Genomic DNA, 21,885 nt, shown 5'->3' with positions numbered 1-21,885 from the left:
CATTCGTCAGCAACTTTAGAGTCAGCAACAATGAGTTTATTGATGGGACTAGATCCATTTGGTGGAACCTTTTGCATTCAAACAAACCCTTGGCCCTTACTTAGGGGTGCTCTGCTAAAGCTTGGGCGGCAAAAGGCATCTGCTGCTTTAAAGATATTATCAAGGATAATAGACTACTGAACTAGGATACCCTTAAAACTAAATTTAACCTTCTAAGTTCACATAAACGCACTTATAGTATGTTACAGAAAGCCCGTGAAAAACTCTTGCCCAAGAAATGCAATAATGATATAGAATTTTGCAAGGAACTCATGTGGAATAATGCCATCTCAGTTCTTAATGTTAACTCTAGTATTATTTATTAGACCTTAACTTATGATGAAGCAATAATTTCCCATGCTAATAAGATGTGGTCTGCAGATTTTTCAGTTAGACAATGGCAGAAAGTGTTCAATAGGCTTTGGAGTAGCCCTGTTGCTCCTAAAGAGAAGTGTTTCAAATGGTTGTTGATTTTAAATAGGTTACCAATCAGAAAAGATCATAACAACAGTGATATTTGTAATGTTTGCAGGGTTCCTGATTCAGTTAAACATATCTTTTTTTATTGTAGCATAGCTAAAGAAATCTGGTTATTATTTGGTATTCAATTTCCTGTTCAATTTACTATTCTTGATGTTATAACTAGATATGTTAAAGATCTAAAAAAGGATACTAACCTTTTCTGGTATGTTCTTACCTCTGAGATTTTATGGCACATTTGGAAATTAAGAAATGAGGATAAATTTCAGGGATCAAGTAGGGCCCTTACTGAGTCTTTTTGTGGACTCACCCTTCATCGAATTCTCTCGCAGGTATCGGTAACAATGAATGTAGAGAAGAACAAGTTCTTCAGATTCATAAAGGATGGAAATGCAAAGATTTTCCTTCACGAGCTGGAAAATAGATACAAATGGAAGAGGACACTCAAAGGGAAGAAAGAGGTGGAGCTGACCCTGGAGACCCTGAGAGCAAAGGTGATCAAAGCGAGAGACCCTATCCAAGATTAGATTCAGATGCTCATAGAACTCCTTGACGAAAAACAAGCCGTGTGGATGGAGGGCCCTAGGGTTTGGACCACATGGATGGATTCTCCACAGGAGCAAATACTGCAAAAATAGCTGATATGCTCCATATAGTGGCTCTTTTTTTTTTCTGAATCAAGAATTAACATATTATATGTATAAAGTTTTACATATCTCTGTCTATACTTTTTGATTACACTACTAAACGTGTAAAGGTAGGACCTGCTGTCTAGGTTGAAAATCCGTAAATGGTTTTGTAATAGTCCATTTTTTCCCTTATATGCAATATAAAAATAATAATATATATATATATATATAATTTCACTTCTCTAAAATTTACTAAATAACATATATATTAATTTCATTTTCTATGATTCACCAAAAACATATGTTATTTCACTTTTAACGAGCTATATAAAAAAATATACAAATTTAATATCAATTTAAATATATTTTAAATTAAAATTAAATTATATATTAAAATAAATTTTTTTTAACCACGTTGTTTTATGTGGACCAAATTGTACATCGAAAAAGGGTTTGGCAGGGGCTGCTACCTTTGGTAGCGCTGCTACCAAATGGTAGCAGACGCTACCCTTTGGCAGCGCTGCTAACATATGGTAGCAGTCGCTACCAAATGGTAGCACTGCTACCATATGGTAGCGGCCGCTAACATATGGTAGCAGTCGCTACCAAATGGTATTACTGCTAGCATATGGTAGCAGCCGCTACCAAATGGTAGCGCTGCTACCCTATGGTAGCAGAAGCTACCATCCCACGTGGTGGGGTATACCCTGCCACGTGGGGGTAAAACTATATTTTTTTTTATATAACATAAAACGAATACCCAATTTCTAAGTACTCTCAGAAATTTTTTATGAGAACAATTTTTGGGAACATTTTCCAGAAATAAAATAATGATTTACATATATATATATTGATTGATTGATTGATTGATTGAAAGAAAACACCAATATGCCCCAAAACTCAGACTGGCAAAATTTTAAGCATTCTCCACTTCCATTCAACCAAGCACAAACATAGTTCTCAGTTTAAAACTTGAATTTGAATGCATTTATTTGGAATTTTAACAAAATTTTATTGTGAACAACCAACCCCCAAATTTTGATTTTGAAATCAATTTGAGCAAATAAGAGTCTAATTTGGAAGTGGGAAAAAGGAAGAAAAGAGGGTTTTAATTCTGAAATTTAACTAAACTCTTGCATTCCATAAATCTAAAAGATTATCAAACCCAACCAAATACAAATTTCTTCCAAAACAAATCAGTAAATTTCCTGAAAACAAAGAAAATTAACCAGAATCCTACCTCCATGTGCAATCTTGGAAGTGATTTGATGAAGATCCCAACCTGCAAGCTCAATAATTTCTTCCAACCAAGAATCCCCAAAGTTTTCCATCCAAAAACAACTCTCCAAAATATTTTTGAAAACCTAGGTTAAAAGGGAAATTGTTTGACCAAAAATCTCTTCTTTAGGTTGAAATTATTTTTCACCCAAATGAAAAAAAACATTTCTAATTAAAATTTAACCTTCCTAAAAGATTTTTCTTTTCTTTCTCATTTAATTAGCTCCAATAAACTAAAAACTAACATTTCTATCACAAAATAAACTAAAAACTAACATTTCTATCACAAAATGTTAATGAGGGTAAAATATTTCTATTTTCCAATTTCTAATTAACTTTTCTTTCAAAATGCATAAACTAAATTAATTCATCATTTAAAATTAACCATTTAACCAAACTTGCTACAAATATGAATTTAGCAATCTAATTATTGATTAATCACACAAAGGGGTCCTATTTAATTTAGTCCCTTTAATTTATGAATGCATAAAAAACACAATTAATCAAATTAAATACTTAGGATTTAATAATCATTTTTTTTACCAAACGCACAACACGCAACTCAAGAAACCAAACCAATACACGACCCACGTACCCAACCAAAGGTGAAACTAAAGGACGACTGACGACGTTCACTTGAGCACGACTAGGGTAAAATGTAGGCTCTTATGACTACCTAATCCAATTCCTTTGGACCAATAGGGTACTCTCAAACTTGCGAAGCAAGGTGGAGACAAACCTCGTACCTATGCGGTACTATACTTGTAATCTCCTGCAACAATGAACCACACATGCATACATATATATTCAATGAAAGTGTTAGCCTGAGATTAATAACACGAATCAGAAGAACAAATAATCTTACATAAGAATTGATGTGGAATCAACATTTATAGGTACACACATTAAGCATAATACCTGACTATAACATTACAACATAGTAAATCAACCATTCAAGAAAACCACTTAAAAGTCAACCAAGGTCAAACCAGTTTTAAAAATCTGATTAGGGCAGGGGTAGTACAACTTCCATGTGTGATAATTGTATGAAGTAAGGAATTAATCCTAGGATCTGAGATGATATACAAAGGACCAATATGCAAAATATCTCCTAGAATAGATACAAATTAAATTTACAAATCCTAAACACCAAATAATTTGCCGAGATAAACAACAATACTAGAAAAGAACTATAGAAAGTACCTTGTTCATAGCAATTAAAAATTTGGGGCCTTTAGGGCCGATAATTAATGAGTTGGCATGAAATTCCAACCAACTAGGCTCCACACACCAAGTAGAAAAGTCATCGTAATTGATGCTCTGCAAAAAGGATTAGAAAATCTGTTTGATGGCAACACACACAAGAGCACAAGAAACAAACATTAGTGTTAGCAACAAAAGATTATCCTAAACAGGCATATCAAGAGAGATATTAAGCATGAAATAGAAAGCATATAAACATAGAATAAAATAGCTAATCAAGATTCTCATAGTTGCTCCTCCCTTGTTCCTCTCCTCTCCAAGTCCCAAATGAGTGTAGCTCTCAGCTTTTAGCACTAGCCATGGATGCCATATGGAGATTCAAGATGGTTGAATATGATAAGCAAATCCTATGCAAGTGTAGATAGTGATGCTATGAGAAAGCTCTATGCTAATGCCAGTATAACAACAATACTCTAATGCTTCCTTTTCTTTGCTTGAGGAGAAGGGTTCTATTTATAGAAGAAATGGGGAAATGAAGGGTTAAGATTGAATGGTTTAATCAAGGGCCAAGTTTGAAAGTTGGGGATCCATGTGCATAATTGGAACCAATAAAATGGTGACAAGTGTCAACATAGGATTGGGTTGAGAGAAGAGGTTGGAGGCATTAAAGGCCTGAGAAGACCTCATGGTTATCTAGAGGCTAAGGGTCAAGTCCAAATTAAGATTACCCATTGGATTAAGAGTTAATCCAAGGATAAACCTTTGTGCAAATGTTTAAGAGATAATCATGGTCAAAGCATTAATGGCCTGATGAGACCTTTGGGTTGAGTAGAGGTTGAGTCAAAACAAATGTTTTAACCATGTGGGAGGGTTTGAGGTAACCATTAATGGTTACTGGAGACTTTGGGGATTAAGTGGTTGAAGGTTGAAAGCCTTCAATGGTTATCAAAGACTTTGAGCCATTTAGTGGTTGAAGGTTGAAAGCCTTTAATGGTTATCAAAGACTTTGAGGGTTTGAGAAGTGACGTCCCTTTTTCTTAGGAATGTGACAAAGTTTAGAGAAGGGGTTAGGTTATTTAGAAGTGATTAGAAAATTCTAGAAGGGGTTTAGGCATGCAAGTGGATTTTGTAGGAAAATGCAAGTGGGAGAAATTTTGGTATTTTCAATTAAAATAAAATCATTTATTTCAATTAAATGGTGTAATTTGCATTTGGATAAATATTCAAATAAATATTAATTTATTTAAATGAGAAAAATGAAGATAAAGCATTAAAATGCTTGAAGACTTTGAGGGAAACCATTAAAGGCTTGAAGACTTTAAGGAAAACCATTAAAGTCTTAAGAAGACTATAGAAGGAAGCCATCAAGTTTGAAGACTTTAAAGGCATCAAGTTTGAATACTTTAAGGGAAACCATTAAAGGTTTCAAGTGGGTGAGGATAAATAGGATTTTAAATAAATAATTTATTTAAAATAGTTGTGCAACTTGCTTTTGTAGGAAAATACAAGTGGGTGGAGGATAAAGGTGATTTAAATAAATTATTTATTTAAAATAATTGTGCAACTTGCATTTGTAGGAAAATACAAGTGGGGGGAGGATAAAGGTGATTTAAATAAATGTTAATTTATTTAAATGTGAGAGGTGGGATTTTGGGGGATTTAAATAAATATTAATTTATTTAAATGTGAGAGAATATTTAATTAAATAAATATGATTTATTTATTTAATTAATGGTCTGAATTTGGTTAAGTGAATTAAATCAAATAAATTGAATAATTTATTTAATTAATAGGAGAAGAGGGTTAAGATGAATTAATTAAATATTAATTTAATCAATTATTAATTGATGGTTAAATAATCAAATAAATACTAAGTATTCATTTAATTAAGTGGACAGATTTATGTGACTACAGTAATCTAAATTCATGAAGGGTCAATCCACACAAACCAAGAACACCCATTGTAAGAAACGAAGGATGCACAACCCCCCACGCGCATGAGAGGGACAAACCATGGCTATGTGAGCTTATGATCACACTTTGAATAGTGTTTCTTGCATATTTAAACTCCAAAATTTATTTCAACTCAGCAATGTGAAACCAAAAAGTCTAGAAACACAAAACCTTCACTCCACCATGGGATCCAACATTTAGATTTTGGTCCAATGAAGAACTAAACATGAAGGCAAAATGGTCTACACAATGCAAACCCTAATGAGAAGCCAACAATAATGAGAAACCTGATGCTAGGAAAAAAATAGTCTTTTGATTATCTAAACACCAAGGTAGAAGCAATATGTTGTCCAAAATTAGTGTGCCCTCCAAACATAGACCTCCACAAAATCAATGCAATCAGCTCCTTGTGCTAATATTTGCCTCAATAGATACACAAATATATGCATTAGCTTTCATAAATAAATAGTCCATTATAAATTAAATCACTGCCCCAAACTAATTTTGTCACTTTTATTAAATATTAACCTTAAATATTTAATGGATCACCTTATAATAAGGTGTTGGTAATGTGATAATGGCCACCAAACTGAAATAAATTGAACAAGCTATGTAGATGATATATACCTTCTTTGATATGTGCAACTACTAATAAAATATTGAATCGCCTAATACAATTAATAGTGGCCAACCTTCAAATTTGATGTAGTCTCCAATACGTGGCACTAAGATAGTATACATTAACCAATGAATTTGAACCAATAGAAATCACTAACAAATACTTGGAGAAATAAAAAATAAAAATCAAATGCCAAGAGCTGAAAATTGTACCAACTAGAAAATCAAATAGTTGGAAATCTCAATAGGGTTAGTGAAGGGTATCAAACTGAAAATACATGCTTATTGATAGCCTCTAATACCATGTTGGAGCTATTTTCCCAAGGTAGGATCACAAATGCAAACACTTCCATAGAAAGAGATAATTGATAATATTTCACCATGAAATGATAGGTTAATGCTAAGATATATTACAATGTGTACAATAGCCTGCTTATATAGGAAAGAGATGAGAGAACATAGGGAATGGCATACGTTTCAATAGGATGTGAGAGTAGATAAAAACCAACTAGTTGTTAGAAACAATGCAGCAAACTAAGAGGGGGGGGTGAATCAGTTTGCACAAAGACTTTATGCAACTTAAACCACAAATCAGATCTAATAATTAAGAGTTAAAGCATGAAATCACACCACATCAATAATACACATAACACCAAGATTTTGGACGTGGAAAACTTGGTTAAGGGAAAAACCACAGTGGGAATCCTACCCATAGTAATATGATACTCTGTTAGGAATAAATGAAATATTATAATGGGAAATGCACATGCATTCAAGCACTCTGCCTAGAGCTCGCTGCTCAACCAAGAAACCCAGAAAGGATACACTCTTAAGGGAAGGCTCACTGCCTTACAGGAAGTCTCACTAACTTACAAAAACATTCAGACAACAATCCAAATTACGTGAACTATGAAAATAACATCTCCACGTGCCTAAGTACAGTTTTGGTTAAGCACAAAGTCTGCTCTGCAACACTTCTCTTCTCTTCGTCACACTTTCGAAAGATCAAATCACTTGTTCGCACATACAAATCGATCATACACTCACTCAAAGATCATAAACTTACTCCTTACATGATTATTACATTTATTTATACAAGACATCAACCTATATTTCAAGGTTGGCTAAACCCTCAATAAAAATTACAAAATAATAACCTCACACGCTACAACAATACATGCGGACCAAAACAATGTCGGCTAAGACATAGTCTGGACCCAAATCAACACTGCAAACATGCAACACCTCCAACAATTATGCCCTGATCATCTGCAACACGCTACAAACACCAAGAATGTCACATAACACGAAGAACATCACCAGACAAAGAAAATATTCAATAACACACACAATAATCAATGCAAACCACAAAAACACATAGAACACGATCTAAAAACATTCACAAGCAACATGAATTGCACCACAACAACCGCAATAACCAAAATTATCATCATCTCACTATCGGAGCTCAAGAACACCATCATGACTATCAATATGAAAGATTCGCTTTTGGATATCCAAATCATGAACCAATCAAACTTAGGACACACATCAACATCCAAAACACATCCCATACATCCGCAACTAGAGATATAGCAATTCTGAAGCATTTTGGAGCACAAACCAGAATACCGAATAACACAAACAACTAAATATCAACCTCAATACCAGATCTCATGACTCGATCAAAGCATCATGTGGACCACTAAAACTTATGTTGAATCAACTAGAGATAAGTATCTCTAAACCTATTAAACTGCTATAGATCATCTACAATACACAGGCTAAACTAACTCATCCAACCAAATTACAACACTGGAATACACAGAAGAGTATGTTGACATCAATGACAAAACACTGTTCCAACAAACATCTCAACAATATCCAACACTAGTGCCAACTACCCTACTACAAATTTTAAATGCAAGATAAAACTATTAAATCAAGATGCATAAGTTTGACTTAAGCATGAGTAAATAATATTTTCTCCAACAATAATTTGGTGGCACTAGAAATGTTGGAAAAGTTGAATTCGAGGAGAGTAAAACATCCCAATCCATACAAACTTTCATGGCTGCAACAAGGCTAACAGATTTTGGTAAGTGAACAATGTTTCATGAATTTTCATATAGGTAATTGTAAAGATGAAGTTATATGTGATGTGATACCCATGGATATTTGTCATGTCCTTTTGGGTTGACCATGGCAATTTTATCAAAGAGTTGTGTAATGGTGAAGAAAATGCCTATTACATAGTAAAATATGGGAAGAAATTTTGTTTGAAACCATTCAAGGACAAGTAAGAGGAGGTTGAAAAAAATGCACAAGTATGTATGATTTCAAGTAAATAGTTCATATATGAAATAAAGAATAAAGAAACATTTTTTGAATTGACGTGTGATGCAAAAGAAGTTAGGATAGTGCTTTTCCTTACTAAAGATATTACGAAACAAAGAAAAATTGAAGTTGCAGAGGTTTGAGAAGAAGAAAATATCCTCATACAAGAGGGAAAGGAAGAAGAGAGGTGAGAGATTAAAACTAAAGCATGTGGTAAAGGGAAGGTCAAACATAAAGTTGCAGTAAAGAATGAAGAGTTAAGGTTTGAATTTTGTATTTCCTCGATGAAACTGAATTAAATCTATATGAGGAAATTAAAAAGGATGTTGAACAAATAAGAGATTTCAAAGGCAATGGTTGCTCTATCAAATTTTGTTAATATTACTATTGAAGCTCATTTAGTGTGGAATAAATGGAAAAGAGAAGTGAAGGAATAGAAATGGTGATGTGTAATGATACAATGTTACAAGCTGAAGAACAACTAGCTATTGGAAGTGAAGAAATAGAGTAGAGAAATACATTTACCAAACAAAAACTTATGAGTAGAAGAAATAAGGGAAGAGGGTTAAATAAATAGAAGGAAAAGAAGATGGAAGAAGCAACATGGGTTACCGATCCTAAACTTCAAAGACATAAGATTCTAGGACCAAATGAGTGTTCATGAGCTGTTACTTATGAAATATTATTTCTTACCCAAGGTGTTTGATACAGGAGCACTAGGGTGCACAATAGATCTTTCACAATTAAAAAATAATTTCTTTATTTTTATGTTATATTTTTGTTGTGATTTATTATTTTCAAGTCTGACTTAATCATCTTTGTAGACACCTAAAAATGTCTCATTGATCATGTACTAATTATTCATCTAATTGATTAAATAATTCTTTAATTCTTTAATTAAGTTAATTAATCTTATTCTTCTAATTTAATATTTCCTTATCATCTTAATAATTATTCTATTTTCAATTCTATCTTCATTTAATCATTTAAACCATTTTCTAATGTTAATTATATATTTATTATCTAATTAATTGTGATTATTAATCTTTCAATTTAAATAAAATTAATTCCCAATTTCTATTTCTAATCATCTAGCCATTAACCCTTTTCTAAATATTAATTAAATATTTATTATTTAATTAATTGTGATTTAATCTTTAATTTAAATCATCTTTATTATTTAATTAAAGTCCATTTCTAAATAATTAAATTATTTCATTAAATTATTTAATTAACTAATTTATTCTTCTAGTTTCATTCAAATTCTAATTCTAATTCTAATTCTTCTAATTTCAAATACATGTGCATGATTTCAAAAATCAAATTGAAAAATCAAATTGAAAAATCAAATTCAAGTTCTAAATATATTCAAATAATAAATTGAATTTAAAATAAATTCAATATTTGAATTAAATCTTATGCAAAGATTAAATTTAAAATCAAAGTCAAAGTGCAAGAACATGCTAAATTAATTAATTCAATCATCTTTTCAAATCCTATTTCTGTCTCTTTTTTTTTTTTTAAATTTAGATCAAGTGCTTTTGACTGGAGCTATGAACTAGTGAAATCACAAGGAGGACCTCATCTCCGAATCGAGGGTCAAGGCATCCTCTTTGAAGCACCCTACATAGCTTGAGAGCACAGTTGTCAATTTCCCAGCCAACGAACGGAGAGTAATTGACCAACCAGCATCGGGGGGACCAAGAGCACGCTCCAAATTTATCATTAACTCACTCCTCGGCGTGCACCAACAGCGAATAACCTCTCCGGCCAAGTCAATAGACCGGTGCAGCGAGAGACGAACGGACAGTGAGGGTGGAGAGGGGCCAATCCCCGTGTATTGAACTCACGACCTCCACTGGGGGAGGCTCGCAACACTACCACTGCGCTATGGGGTGAACCCCCCTATTTATGTCTTTTGGTTAGCTTTTTTTCTAAATAAAGCTTTCAATCAGTCATCTCAGTTAACTATTCCATCTATTTTAATTGATTATTTCAATTAATTGAATAATTACATCATTTATTTAATTCTCTCCAATCATTATTTTTCTATCTTCTAGTTATCTTTTTCTAAATAAAGCTTTCTTTTTCATCAATCAATTTTCCTCCAATCATTCTTTTTCATCTTTCAATCTGCTTTTTCTCAATCAGTTGACTCAATTAATCTATTCAATCTATTTTATTTCACCTCTAAATTAGCACTTCAACTATCAATCAACATGTGAGCTCACCTGAGTTCCACCTCTTGATCAATCCATTCCATCTTTCAATCAATCCTCTCCAATTATGTATAAATTGAGCATTCAATCTTCATTTTCAACAATCACGAACTTTGAATCTTTGTGTCATTTGCAGATTGCCAACGCGATATCTGAGACCAACCATACCACAAAGAGGAGGAGAACAATGGAAGCAATATGCAGTCATGGAATAGAGAGTTTTAATTGATTATTTTATATTCCCATTGCTTTGATTGTATTATTTCATTGGTTTATTTAGAATTCTTTGATTAGATAGGGATTCATGATTTCCCTTTTGATTCTGATTGATTATGATGAATTTTACATACTACATTTTGGTGAACCCGACGTCAAATAACAACAATTTAACCTTATTTTTCTTCTATGTGATTTTGCAGATCGTACAAAAAAATTTAAATTTTTTTTTGCAGGTTTTTACGGATTGTAGAACAAATTCCAAATCACGTAATCATGTTTACATCATCACGCAATTGCATAGATAGGATCACACAATCGAGTATACAAGGTCATGCATTCATGCAAAACCCATCACACAATCGTCTAGATACTGTCACGCATTCGCCTATATACTATCACGCATTCGTTAGGGTTATTTCTGTGTCTGTTTATTTGCTATTTCTTGTCCCCTGCTCTCTGTTTTGTTAAGTTTTGTATGAAATTGGGTATATCTGAATATGGTTTGTATTTATTGGATGCTTAATTATGAAATTTTATGGCATGTAAGGTACAATTCAGAATTTCAGGTGCAAGGAGGAGAAAGGAGCAAAGAAGACAAGCCAGATGCTATCAGCAAATCCTAAAGGCAGAAAAGAAGATACGAGATCTAGAGGATCAACCAGCCATCGACAGATATAACAACCTAGTTCTCTCGTATAGAGTGAAATATGATTTGCTTAACATAGAATGGCTGATGAGAGATCTTGCTAGGGCATCACAATCTATTTTGCAGGTTCCAGATCAGAATTAGCTTTCTTTTTTATTTTTTGTTTTGTCTGTCTATGTATCACGCAATCGCTCTGTCAGGATCACGCAATCGCGCTATTAGGATCACTCAATCGCTTTGTTAGAATTATGCAATTGCTCTGCCAGATTTATGCAATTGATTATACAGTATCACACAATCGATCAGGTATCATTACACATTCATGTTTTTCATAGTTAATCTTCTATTTTCTGTGAATTTTCTTGGGTTATTGATTATCTGTTTGCAACATGTGGAAAATTTATAGAGAGGATCGGATCATTACTAAATAATAAACACTCATGCTCTCACACTTCAGTTTTGGGCTTAAAATAAACAATGGTTAAAATTGACATGCATGCAATCACATTTTAGTTTGGTGTTTTAAAATTGACATGCACATGTGTATCTCACACCTAACTTTGGGTTTTAAAATGAATGTGAATCAGGTTGCTCAATAGAATAACTCACATTTCTTTTTTTCTTAAGGCAAATAACTTTTTATCATGTTTGGGGTGGACCTACTGTTGCATCAACTACCTTTCCACCTGCCTTCGGGGTCTTGGGAGAAAGGGAGAAGTTGATAACAACACTCAAATTTTTCATTTTAGTAGTGAGGGGTATCTTTGACTAGGGATTTCATCACCCCACAGAGGTACTTCAAATTGGGATGCGTTGGGGATATCATCTCTCCCAGCATACTCTCGAGCAGGTTTTTGAGCCGCTATATAAATATACTAGTCAGGCGGCTAGAGTGTTGAGTGAATTCGATGTATGTGGGGGCCTTCCCTACACCGATAAGCTCAACTAAAGTCTTAAGTGGCTTTCTCTGAGAATCTGTCATTGGATCGGGACACCTCAAAATTTTACAATATGAACCAACTTAGTAGCCCAAATCCTACATTCAGTGATCCTGGGAGTGCAGATTGTACCCCATAGATACCTCTCATGTACCTTGCATTATGAGACAAAAATCCCTCGGTGATAAGATCTTTGGATCTTCAGGGTAAGAGAGACTGACATGCCCAAGAAGTGTGTGTCATGGAGTGGAGCCAGTTCTGCTAGACTCTCTATCTATTCATCTTGTTTCAGTAATTTGCTATAGGGGCCTCATTGTATGGTGTCCATTTTCCAACCTAAGATTGTATTATGTGCTTTTATATGTATTATTGTACCAGACCAATATTGAGTCTGTTTTGGGCTATTTCAAGCCCTATCTTACGTATCTTTGAATTCTTAGAGTTGGTCAGAACATAGTTCAATCAACTATACCTATCTTCAAACAATTGTTCTCAGATTTGGAAAACAAAAAAATTGTCCTACACATAGAATTACTGGAAACAAAGTCCATCTTGAAGCATCAAACAATACTACAAACTTAAAATTTTGCATACTTGTGACCATAGGCAGTCTTTGCATAGTCCTCAGAGTCCTCATTTACGTCCTTATTATCATCCTTAGAACTTGCATAGTTCTTGCATAGTCCTCATTTACGTCCTTATTATCATCCTTAGTCCTTGCATAGTCCTCATTTGCATCCTTATTATCGTCCTTAGAACTTGCATAGTCCTTGCATAAGTCCTCATTTACGTCATTATTATTGTCCTTAGAAGTTGCATAGTCCTCATTTACGTCCTTATTATCATCCTTAGAACTTGCATAGTCCTTGCATAAGTCCTCATTTACGTCCTTATTATCATCCTTATATACGTCCTTAAATTTGTTCCTTATTATATTTCATATACGTCTATCTTAGTCCGTCATCATTTGCATAATTATCCTAGAAAGTCATAGCATGCATCCTAATGGGTCTCCCAGGTGATGGTTTGCTCCCCTTTGAGCAACCTAATCTAGTGCCAAATGGGGGTCAATGAGAAATCATTGACAGTTTAAGTAACTTGACCTGGCAATTAAAATGAAACGAACCTCATTATATAGGAGTCCAGTACGAGCTAAATATAGAGTATAAAATTGCCCGTAGAATTGATAGAGAAATTGCTGCAGAACTTCTAAGAGAAGAGTTTGAAAAACTTGCATTGCAAAAATCTCGAAATACTCAACAAGTCTCACATCAAAATCCTTAATAGAGAGTCGGGTCTAGTGTTTCATATTCCATATTTAGGTCTAGAGTCTTATATTATTCTCGTCTTGCATTAGGTTCTCAACCATCCTCATATAGAAGTCTTAAATGCCCATCACAAGGTCACAAAAGGCAAAAAGTAAAATGGACCCAAACATCGACCTATCAGTAAATCCAACTTGGAACATGGACATATCAACTAGTCAACAGTTTAATCCTCAGGAAATGCCCACAATACATGAACTACAACAAAATTTAACATGCAAAGAGATTGAATAATCTCAACAAGACCCACATGTCCTTATGATCTTAGATGCTCTTATACATAATGATAGGGACAAATATCTCTCATTGTTATTACAAAATGAGGCCAAATTACCTGAAGATTTTGATATCACAACAATCTTACCACTAGGAAACACTCTAGGTCAAAATAGCAGTCAAATACCACATATAACACAAACACAAGCGATGACCTCAAGTTTTCCTTAGAATGCACCAACATCATCTATACAAACAAATGTCATTTCAAACATGAATTCTCAATCAAGTTCATCATCCTCAACAATAAATGTTAGCGCATCAACATAGGGTATACCGATAATGTCAAGTGTCTCAGCACCTATTCAAACACAAGTACCTCATACAACAAGTGCGACTCAACCTCCGATTTCCTATCCAATAAGATATACATACAGTCATCAGAATACAAACCCAGGTTCCGCTAATACAATGAGTACAACCCAATCAAATATGGGTTCACATATCACTTATTTCACAGTGCCTAGTGGAACTCATAACAACCGGAATTATAATTATGGTACCTTTCAACAATATCCTAGTTATACTACCACGAATCCTTTTGTGGGAAATATACATGCGCAAAGTGTACCTCTGACTCAAACAGATATTCTGTCCCAACAAGTACAAAATCTACAACAATAGATGAGAACTATGCAAACCGGTAATTATAAAAAAGAGCTACACGATGCAAGACTTATGTCCTTATCCTTTTGATCACACATTATACATGACGCCTTAAACACAACATTTTGAAACACCAAAATTTGATAGATATCGAGGGAAAGGTGATCCTAGAGATCACATTAGTCAGTTTTTTATGGCATGTATAGAGGTTGCAACTGAGGACACTTATCTAATGAGACTGTTCTCTAAAAGTCTGGGAGGCTCAGCCTTGGAGTGGTTTTCACATTTACCACCAACTATCACATCATGGGGTGAATTAGCTGAAAATTTCATTGCCAACTTCTCACATAACATTGAAACTCCGATTACTTTTATGGACTTATGTGCCGCAAAACAATATGAGAATGAAATATTCACGTCCTTCATACAATGATGGAGAGCTCTCTATAGGAGGTGCAAGACTATTATTCTAGAAACAGAGCAAGTTGACATGTTTATAGAAAAATTAATCCCTAAAATCAAGTACCTAATACAGATGCAATGTTTGACCACATTTAAACAAATCACTGAAAAATCCCTAAAGTGTGAGAAAGGACTAGTAGAACAAGTAAAATATGGCAATAACAACAACAATGATAAATCTAAATTTTGTTTGAAAAACAAGAATGTGACCAATGATGTTGTTGTAGACACTCATACAATGAACAAAACTCAACCGATCTTGTCTTTACAAGGCCCAAGTCAATCATTTAGTCCACATACAGAGAATAAAATAGTATCAACCAATGTAAACGCTATGCAAACTATGAACACAAAATTTCCAAGGGTAAATGCTCCAAAAAGGAATTACACACATCTAGGGGAACCTATTGAATCAACGTTAAAAAAGTTGATACAGACAAACATGATCACTTTGCCAGAAGTAAGAGTTTCTGAACCAGGTCCTTTCAAACCTACATGGTGGAATGATAGTGATTTCTATGAATATCATCGTACTAAAGGTCACAAAACTGCAAGTTGCTATAAATTGAAAAACTTAATCCAAGACATGATCGATCAAGGTGACATCACGATTGACACCAACAAAACTTCAAAAAACATGAATCATACCATCTTTAAGGATCCATTTGTCAAACATGACAAAGGGAAGGCATCTACATCAGGAACACAAGACAACACAATTAACTACACAAAAGTCTCATACGACTATACTATTCATGCCATTAGCTCAGGAGATGTAGTAAATGATGATTCACAATAAGCACTCAATAATGATGAGAAATATCAAGAGACTTACAATGATGATAACCAAATTTTCATACTGTTAGAAGCACCAAAATATGATGAAGACAAGAATCTTTGTCTTATGGACAAGGGGCATGAAGAACTGTTTCATTCGAGATGGTTTGAAGATGAACTTATAGCACATATCATGGATGTCAAACTTGCACATGATGACTATAGGATGGGATATGAAATAAAACTTGATAACACAGATTATGTTACAGATAGTTCCCTCACAAGAGATGATACAGTGGCTACAATAATGATAACTCACAGAGACAGAGACTGTGCAATAGTTACTCGCAGATCTAAAGTAACTTTAAAAGGAGTACCATCAAACCCACCACCAGCAGTAGGGACCTATAATGTTGTTGACCAACTTAAGAAAACCCTAGCATAAATATCACTACTTGAACTATTGCATATATTACGAACTCATAAAGCTATCCTTGACAAAGCACTTCAAGATTCAGTAGTTGACAGAGATATAAATGAAAATATCTTCCAATCCATGGTGGGGAATTTGGCACAGGGTACCCATATCACATTCACAAAACAGGATGTTCCTAGTGATAGACTTCTCCATAATGACCTGCTACATCTAGAAGCTTACATACATAAGAAAAGAATCAGAAGAGTGCTTATAGATGGGGGAGCTGGTCTCAACATCTGTACATTAAAGTTGGTTAAGACACTGGGATATTGTGAGCTTCATATTGATCCTTCAAAAAGAATAAACATCAAAGCATATGATGATGAAGAGCATCCTTCAAGAGGTGTAGTTACGTTACCAATGCAAATAGGACCTATAACAATAAAGGTTACTTTCCAAGTGTTGGATAGAGAACTAGGGTATAACATGTTATTGGGCCGCCCATGGATTCATACCATGCAAGTTGTACCATCAACATTTCATCAATGTGTTAAATTCTCGTACAATGGCATTGAAATCACCATAAAGGGTGATCCAAATCCATTCCAACATTTTAATCACTTAAAGACAAGTGTAGATAACCAGGTACCTATTAATCAAGCAACACCCCTCACTACACAAATGGAGTCATTAACAATCACAAAAATATAGAAGAATGAGCCTACAACATCTTCTTTGCAGATTAAGGATGTTGGTTGTGGGGAATACTCTATTTCAAGTAGCTCAAATGGAAAATAGTTATCTCTTTCTCCACAGTCTCTTGGAAAGCCTCAAAGAATAGTAATGAAACAAGACAAAGGAAAAGAAATAGTCAATACTTAGATTCATGCTCTTTCATTAGGTGGGGAGATTTACAAGAAGAATCTCTAAATGAATATGTCAATCACTGGATATACAGAGAAGAAGATGACATGACAATACCCAAGTTACCTTTAGATCAATATGGCAACGGATTCAAGATGCTACAAAAACATGGGTATGATGGTACCACAGGCTTGGGATTACAAAAGCAAGGAAGATTAGAACCCATTGTACCAAACTAAAATCCAAAGAATCAAGGGTTAGGATATAAACATGTACCAAATATAACAGAAGCAAGACAACATATATTGGATATACTGAACAGACCCAAGCTATCGTCAGAATACATATCTCAAAGTTAGTTGTCAACATGAGCATTTCCTTCTTCATCTCAGACGAGAAAGAAAACACCAACATCTCCTAGTACACAATCAGATGGTGAAGATATGAGACAATTTCTACAAGAACCTAGCACGGAGTCACCCAACAATACAGTATCTGACACATCAGCACAAGCAAATATGGTAACTGACACGGATTTAGCACCAATAGTTGAGCCTAATCCTTCGTTGTTGTCAATACTTTTTCCAAGGGAAACAACTCAAGCTCCACCTAATGAATCAGATGAAGAAAGACTACAATGACTTATACCAGGTATAAGAAGGGTGACCCCTATACAAAGGAGGCCCGCAAATCTACAACAAAATTAGGTACAAGAACAAGAGGAGATAAGTGATACAACCTTAGAAGCTGAAACATGCATAGAAAGAGATAGATTCTCATGAATATGAATTCCTATCTGATCATGATTCCATCCCACAAGCAATAGACATCACAGAGGGTCACAAATCGCCTATAGATGATGAAAAAAATTTCAAGTCACTCAAATAACCAGGTATACATGTTATTAGAATTTGTTACAACAGAAGGGAGTAATTAATTACCCCTTGTACATTCACATTTGATTGATTGGGGATGAGAAGGAAAACCAACTCTAGATTGGTTTGAGAATGATGAAGCAATTGCAGAATTCCTTGGTGTCAAAGAAGGGTTTCCACAAGGTGATCACAAGGCATGATTCATTGTAGACCTGGATAGAACAACATACTTTGGAGAAGCAAGTGCCTCTGTGTCAGGAGATATGGATCAGAGCGATCATAATGGAAAGAGTGGGTTAGACAATTTACCTATTGAAAAAGAGAATTCAGGATTACTCATGGAAGAAACTGAAGAAGTCAATATACCAGAAGGAGAAGGTGTACATAATATCCACTTGGCAAAATCATCAAACCAAGAAGAAAAGGACAAATTCATACAGTTTTTCAAACAACATCCTATCAGTTTTGCTTGGTCCTATGCGGATATGCCAAGCTTAGATCCAGAATTGGTATTACATCATTTACCATTTCTACCAGGAATTAAATCGTACAAACAAAAGCTAAGAAAGATGCAGCCACAGATTGCATTACTTGTCAAAATAAAACTCCAAAAGCTTCTGGATGTGGGCTTCATTTGACCTATTGATTATGCAGAATGGATATCCAATCTGCTACCTATGACTAAGCCCACTAGGGGCATAAGAATCTGCATTGACTTCTGAGATCTAAACAAAGCATGTCCTAAGGATGATTTCCCATTACCCAACATAGACATTATAGTTGACTTAACTGATGGGAATGAAATGCTTTCATTAATGGATGGTTTCTCAGGATATAACCAGATCAGTATTGCACTAGAAGATCAACATAAGATGACATTTACTTGTCTATGGGGAACATACTGCTGGAACATCATGTCGTTTGGTCTCAAGAATGCAGGAGCAACATATCAAAGAGCTATGATGACACTATTTCATGACATGATCCACAATATCATGGAAGACTATGTGGACGATCTACTGGCTAAATCATAGACAAGAGAAGGTCATATTGAAGTCCTTGTAAAGATATTTGATTGATTAGAATAGTACAATGTTAGGTTAAATAAAAAAAGTATGTGTTTGGTGTAACAACAGGCAAAATTTTAGGATTTATTGTGTCTAACAGATGAATTGAAGTAGATCCTGCAAAGGTCAAAGCAATCATGGATATGCAACCTCCATCAACACTTAAGTAGTTAAGAGGGTTACAAGGAAGACTACAATCCATAAGAAGGTTCATAGCACAACTAGCAGATAAATGTCATCCATTCCAGTATTTACTCAGAAAAGGAGATACCTTCAAATGGACAGAACAGTACTAGGAAGCTTTTCAAGCTGTAAAAGATTATCTTCTAAATACTCCAGTATTAGTTCCACCTACTCAAGGAAATCCCTTGTAACTATATATATCAACAACAAACTCATCTTTAGGATCCTTGTTGGCACAACATGATAATCAAGGAAAGGAAATAGCAATCTACTATATAAGTAGAACCCTAATTGGATATGAGCTTAATTACACTCCTATAGAATGAGCATGTCTAGGAGTGATTTTCGCATCTCGGAAACTTAGACATTATATGCTGAGTCACAAAGTACAACTCATTGCACATTTTGATCCACTCAAATATTTGTTAAGTAGAGAAACATTGACTGGAAGATTGGCTAAGTGGGTCGTGATTTTAAGTGAGTTTGATATAGATTATGTGGACGGAAAGGCAATCAAAGGGCAGATTATAGCAGATCAGTTAGCAGAGGCTCCCTTGCAAGATAGTCACCTGCTACTAATAGACTTTCCTGATGAATCTGTATTTACATTGACAACATCTACCATGTGGAAATTGTACTTTGACGGATCCTATACAAATCATGGAGTTGGAGCTAGGATTCTTTTCATCATCCCTCAAGGTGATTCTATCCCTAAAGGTGATTCTATCCCTAAGTCATTCAGAATAAATTTTCCTTGTACAACCAATATAGCTGAATATGAAGCTCTCATAATAGGAATTCGTACCGATGTACAGTGGAGGATAAAAGAATTAAAAGTCTACGGTGACTCACGATTGATTGTAAATCAAGTCAATGATGACTATAACACAAAATTTGATAAATTATTACCTTATAAACAACTAGTAGAAGATTACATAGAACATTTCAGTAACATCACTTTTGAACAGATTCCAAGGATGCGGAACAAGGTAGCCGACGCCATGGCTACAGTAGGATCTCTGCTAAATATGCCTAATAATGAAACTCAGTTTGAGTTTATTGTAGAACAACTGATGATACCGGCATATGAGATTCCCTCATCAGAATATGTATGTGCAATTATGGGTCCGGAATCCCCATGGTATAATGAGATATACCCATACTTACATACTCAGCATATGTCTCCTGATTTGTCTAGAAATCAAAAGAAAACTCTTATTCGGCAAGCATCCAAACACACTATTCTTGTTGACACATTGTATAGAAAGGGCTTTGACAGAACCCTTCTCTGATGTCTTGATGAAGAAAAAGCACAACTTGCCTTAAAGGAGGTACATGATGGAATTTGTGGGGCACATCAAAGTGGCCCGCCACTATCAAAGAAATTGTTAAGAACTAGATATTATTGGCCAACCATGGAAAAGGACACTAATAAATATGTAGAAAAATGTAAACAATGTCAAATGCATGGAGACCTTATTCATGCATCAGTACAAGATCTTCAACCTATTACATCACCATGGCCATTTTCACAATGGGGGTTAGATCTAGTTGGTAAAGTGAATCCTACTTCTTTCAATGGACACAAATTTATCTTAATAGCTACTAAGTATTTTACTAAATGGGTCGAGACAATTCCCCTTACATACACTATTGGTAAGCAAATAGCAAAGTTCATGCTTAATTACATTATTTGTCGGTATGGGATTCCAATGTGCATAATGACAGACAATGGACATCCATTAAAAAATCAAGAAATGAGAGAATTGTGTGAAAATTTTCAAATACAGCAGAGATTTGCAACACCATATGATCCGCAAAGCAATGGCCAAGCAAAGGTAACAAACAAGACAATATTGAAGATCCTAAAGAAAGTTGTCACTGACACGGGATGAGACTGGCATCTCCAGTTAAATCCCACTCTTTGGGCTTATAGAACAGGAGTATGTACCCCTACGGGAGCAACACCATATTCTTTGGTCTATGGTATAGAAGAAACACTACCTATTGAAATAGAACTATTGTCTTTAAGAGTCTCCTTAAAGAACATCATATCAGAGGAAGACTATCGCGTTGCAAGATTACAAGAGTTGGAAATGCTCGATGAATAGAGACAAATTGTTTTCAATCATTTACAAGGTTACCATAACAAATTGAGAAGGAGTTACAATAAACGAGTACGCCCAAGGAATTTTGAAGTGGGAGATCTAGTTCTCAAGGAGAACCAAAGGAACCTAGCGAAATGATAAAATCCAGGGTACTCTGAACCTAACTAGCTAGGTCCTTTTATCATAACAAGGGTTATAGGAAATGGAGCATACAATTTGGCTACCATGGAGGGAGATCCACTCCTTGAACCTATGAACAACATGCACCTTAAACGATATTATATCTAAGGGTTGGTTTAGTTTAGGTTTTACTTTTTGCATTGCATATCATTTTATTCAAAGCACTGCATCACATATAGTTTCCT

Source organism: Cryptomeria japonica, chromosome 11 (genome assembly GCF_030272615.1).
Source record: "Cryptomeria japonica chromosome 11, Sugi_1.0, whole genome shotgun sequence".
NCBI classification, from domain to species: domain Eukaryota; kingdom Viridiplantae; phylum Streptophyta; class Pinopsida; order Cupressales; family Cupressaceae; genus Cryptomeria; species Cryptomeria japonica.
Note: the sequence above shows the minus strand (reverse complement) of the source record.